The sequence below is a fragment of the Ochotona princeps genome, chromosome 10, assembly GCF_030435755.1.
Source record: "Ochotona princeps isolate mOchPri1 chromosome 10, mOchPri1.hap1, whole genome shotgun sequence".
NCBI classification, from domain to species: Eukaryota; Metazoa; Chordata; class Mammalia; order Lagomorpha; family Ochotonidae; genus Ochotona; species Ochotona princeps.
Genome location: NC_080841.1, coordinates 61,603,256 through 61,608,492, shown reverse-complemented (window position 1 = coordinate 61,608,492; position 5,237 = coordinate 61,603,256). Strand labels below are relative to the sequence as shown.

General features: G+C 40.8%; 1 pseudogene; it reads left to right on the top strand.

Annotated features, from left to right (window-relative positions):
- Nucleotides 1–4,505: 4,505 nt before the first annotated feature.
- Nucleotides 4,506–4,596, top strand: LOC118759166 (U6 spliceosomal RNA; annotated as a pseudogene).
- The last annotated feature ends 641 nt before the right edge of the window (nt 4,597–5,237 follow it).

The following is a 5,237-nucleotide window of genomic DNA, read 5'->3' as shown; positions in this document are numbered from 1 at the left end:
ACTCCCTCCAGCAAGTTCCAGGTCTGGGTTCTTATGTTAACTTCCAGCATGGTCTCTGTAGCCCCAGCTCCTGGCTCACCAGTCTCCACCTCCTGTGATACTGTGCTGAGGCTGCACATTGTCTGTACAACCATTGTCCCACTTCCAGTTGGAGCAGGTCCCAGGATTAGGGAGACACCAGGTGTCCTATATAGCTAGGTTGTTGGTGGTGCTGATCTCGCCAGAGCTGTTAGGTCTGAGGGCCACACGGACCTATTTTGACCCATATGATGCCTGAGTCGGTATTATTTTCCTGTGGGATCGAGCTCAGCCCATACACAGTTCATCGCTTTCCCCGCAATCTCAAAGTCCTTGCCACACTATAGAAAATGGTACCTGACATGCCACTACTAGAATTCTTGATCTGCTGGCCATCAGGTTTGAGGGCTACCAGGACCTATCCTGGGTGAAACCTGTAGGATGCCATGTTGAACATCCAAGTAAAATAATGCGAAGAACGTCCAAGTAAAATAACAATAGAAGACTAGACCAATGAATAACCCATTGTTAAAGACAGGACCGAATTACCACCCATTCATATTAACCCTGAATGTAAATGGCTTAAATTCATCAATCAAATGTCATAGATTTGTAGACTGGATTGAAAAACAAAACCCATCTATTTGTTGCCTGCAGGAGACACTTTTCACCAACAAAGATCAGCAGAAACTGTATCTCATGGGCTTTGATTTTTTTGTTAGTTTGACTTCTTCAAAACACTTTCTTCTGATTAAATTCTTCAATGACTCATAGATCATACAGTAGCATCTTTTTCTTCAAGAAGGTTTTTGATTTTCTTTTTCATTTCTTCAGCGACACATTAGTCATTCAGCAGCATGTTATTTAACTTCATGGTGTTGTTAATTTCTTTTTTTTTTTCATCCTGTTGTTGATTTTGTTTTGTGGCTTTTCATTTAAGGAGATGTATAGTAACTGTGTAATGGAGACTACCATATCCAGGTGTGAGGATACAATGCAGTAACTGTGTAATGGAGACTACCATATCCAGATGTGAGGATACAATGCAGTATGCATCTCTACTTCCAGACAAAGATGGACTACCGATGAAACTTTTTGCTATATCTTGACAATAGGATGCTGGACTCTCTACCATTGTCCATGCCCACAATGATGGACATATGACTGTGTATGAAGAACTATACTGTAGTAATGATATAGGGGAATTCAGTGGGGGGGGGGGGGGGAAGGAAATTGGGGAGGGGGTGAGAGAAATCCCAGGGCCTATGGAAATGTATCATAAAATGATAAAACCAAAACACCAGAACAAACAAACTGCTCAAGAAATGGGCACGGGAAATGGGCAAACACTTCACAAAAGAACAAACCCAAATGGCAAACAAGCATATGAAAAAATGCTCAAGTTCCCTGGCAATAAGGGAAATCCAAATGAAGACAACAATGAGGTACCACCTAACTCCAGTAAGGATGGCACACATACATAATACCACCAACACTTGCTGGCGAGGATGTGGGGAAAAGGGAACCCTTCTCCACTGCTGGTGGGAGTGCAGACTTGTACAGCCTCTATGGGAATCAGTTTGGCGAATACTCAAACAACTGAAAATCAACATACCATATGATCCAGCAATAGCACTCCTTGGGATATATCCAAAACATCTCCTGCTCAAGAAACCAACATGCACGCCTGTGTTCATAGCAGCACAATCTACGATCGCAAAAACCTGGAAGCAGCCAAAATGCCCATCAGCGGAAGACTGGCTAAGAAAGCTATGGTTCATCTACTCCATGGAATACTACTCAGCTATTAAAAAAAACGAAATGCAGTTCTTTGTGGACAAATGGGCCCGACTGGAATCCATCATGCTAAGAGAAATGAACCAATCCCAAAAGGTTAAATACCACATGTTTGCCTTAATCTGAGATGAAAAGAGAACAACTTGGAAAATAGTACCTGTATAATGTAATATTAGTGCAATCTCTTATAACCTGTATCCAATGCAATAAGATAACACGATATAATCTATAAACCAACAATTAATGTCAGAATATTTAAGATCTACATCATAAAACTGTAAAACATACTATACCCTCAATACGCTATGTTAACCTGTAATGGGGGGAAGTGCAGGGAAATCTTTCAGGACCATAAAAAGAGGTGAGAAAAAAGTACAATATAGCCTATCAAGGTCAAATCTGGTAATTCATAGACAACAGACTCAAAGCGGCACTAAACAACAATAAAACTACTATACCAATGCATGAGGGGGGAATCGGGTGCGATCCTGACAACCTCTTAACAGGAGGTCATGTGCGTGGAGCAGGGGAGCACTCCAGAGTGGAGCAGGTGGTAAGGAGGAAGCTTGGATCCCAACCATGAAGACTCCCAGACCTTCACCACAAACTATTAATACGAGCAACAAGGACTATATCCCAACTGCCAAGGAGGCCACAGGGAATTGGATGCCCTCGGAGGCCGAGTACTCTGAGGTCACCCACCCCCAACCGGAGCTTCCACAGGGGATGGAAGAAGTCCAAACACTACAGTGCAGAAACCAACGTCATCGGAAAGACAACCAGAAGCCCTGAGTGGTCTGCAGAAACAGAAGAACAATAAACGTCCTTCAGGACCAGAGAGGAGAGCTTTCTCTGGTCCGAGCCTCTGGACCCCCCCCTCCCTCGCAATGACCATCGGGATCGCTTCGAAAACCCCTCACAGCAAACAATCCTACAAACTAAAAAAAAAAAAACCTAAAATAAATAAACAACAGAAAGTAGAACTTGAAATCTGACAGGAAAGAGCTGGCATGGATTGGCTCATGCCTCGCTGGGTGGGTCACAAAGATTAGTTACTCCTCACCATGGTGTTGAGGATTTTCCTGCACACCCCCCCCCAAAAAAAAAATGTTCTGCACCTAAAATGTTAACATATATCTTGTTAGAGTTACAAGCCAGTCTGGATTATCCTAAAATCTGCCAAGATCAGCAAAATTTTACTTCAACACAACAACTGGCTAAATACTAAGATGAAATGGACACGAAACAGCTGAATGGTGCCTTATGGCCATTTTAAGGTATAGAGCAGCCAGTCCTGTATATGAACTAAAATTGAAATGTCAATGAGCTAATCATAGGTTGTGGCTAGGACTTGTTTTCCTTTTTTTTTTCTTTTTAATACACTGGTTACTCAAAACCATGTCAATTCCATAACATTGCAAATTGCTGTTGATGTTATATTGGGACTCTTAATTGACTGTGATGATATTCTGCCAGCTCAAACTTCAGACCAGAAAAGGTCTCCCCAAGAAACTGTTCAACCCATCTGGACAATAAGTAGCTGGACTCTATGCTTGGTATATGTTTGCAATGAAAGAATTTTGATTGAATTTGAACTGTAATACTGCATCAAGGTGGAGGAATCCACCGGGGGGAGGGGAGGGGAGGGGAGGGGAGGGGGGGATTCCCAGAGCCTATGAAACTGTCACATAATGCAAAATAATTAACAATAAAAAATAAAATAAAATAAAAAAAAATAAATGGAAGTGGGCCCGGCATGATAGCATAGTGGTTAAAGTCCTCGCCTTGTACGCGCCGGGATCCCATATGGGTACCGGTTCTAATTCCGGCTGCCCTGCTTCCCATCCAGCTCCCTGCTTGTGGCCTGGGAAAGCAGTCGAAAATGGCCCAAAGCTTTGGGACCCTGCACCTGTGTGGAAGACCTGGAAGAGGCTCCTGACTACTGGCTTCGATTGGCTCAGCCCCAGCCGATGCAGGCACTTGGGGAGTGACCCATGGGACAGAAGATCTTCCTCTCTGTCTCTCTTCCTCTCTGTATATCTGCTTTTCAAATAAAAAATAAATCTTTAAACAAATGAAATAAATGGAAGTACAATTTAAAAAAATACTCCAGAGCTATTGTTATTATAATTGCATATTGTTAAATAGTAATCAACAAACACACCAATGAGTCAGACACTAAGTTCTGCAGGTAAAAGTCAAAAGATTTATATGTTCTGAAGAGAAACCAGAGTATCTAAGACCTGTGGGAGCCATGCAGTTGGAGCAGATGGCACAAGGCTGCAAAGAGGACAGCTCCCCTGCTAGCAAGGCTGCTAGGAGTTTCTGGCTGCCTGGCAAGGCCCAGCAGAATGTCTCTCTAATCATGTCACCGCTGCCTCACCCTATTGTATAGACACTCGATCAACTCTCTGATATTTCTTGGGATTCTCTTGTGGGTGTTGTTGTTTTTCTGCAAATGTAAAATTATTTCTCTAACTGGCATAATACCTAAAACTGATTTTATCAATCATGTTATAGTAAAAGGGTCTTCAGCAATTGAGACAATGAGACATGGCTAAAAGCATACAATAGTACAGTTGAGCCTATTTTGTTGCCAAATGTCTTATTATGTGTCCTGGAAATTTCCCTAAGATGCCTAATATTCTCCAAAGAAATGGCTTGATAATCTCTTAGAAATATAAATAGCAGTGCTTACTTCAGCAGCATATATACTATTGGAAAGATACAGAGAAGATTTGCATGGATGACATGAAAATTCATGAAGCATTCCATTTTTTTTTAAAGAAACATATGGCAATCATGGAGGTACAAAGAGTTTATTTACTACACAGTCTCAAGCTGCTACAATATGTGAAATAATGCAATTATTTTGGTTTCCCACTGTGTGAAGCAAAAAATATGTAGGGCACTTTCTAAAAGGCGATAATGGTTGTGAGAACTTATAGGAAAATGGTTTGAAACTTCTACTTTATATTGGCACTTATATTGAGGGAAAGAAAATAGTTTAAAAAGATAAAAATAATTTTCTTGTGAAGACCCTCCACTCATAGGAAGACTAAGCTGCCCTGTTCCATTCCCACTGCTCTATAAGAACAGGACAAAAAACAACTGAATCAGTACTAGGTGAAGGTGATAGTAGTTAGTATAGACTGATTACAAGATTTAATAAAGACTATGATATATGTCTTTATAAATTCCTTCATTTATGAGCTTTCTTTTTAATTTTGTATTCTTGATTTTAAGTAATATTAGCTTAAGTTTAGTGAAATTGATTTTGGATATAAGTAAACCACCTGTCATTATATAACCACATGTGCTGCCAACCGTGAAGTTCCTAGCCTTGGCTGGGTGACTGCAAGTTTGAATGAGTAATGGCTTGCAGAGAAAGTTTTCTTAAAAGTAAAATAATAATAAAGTTT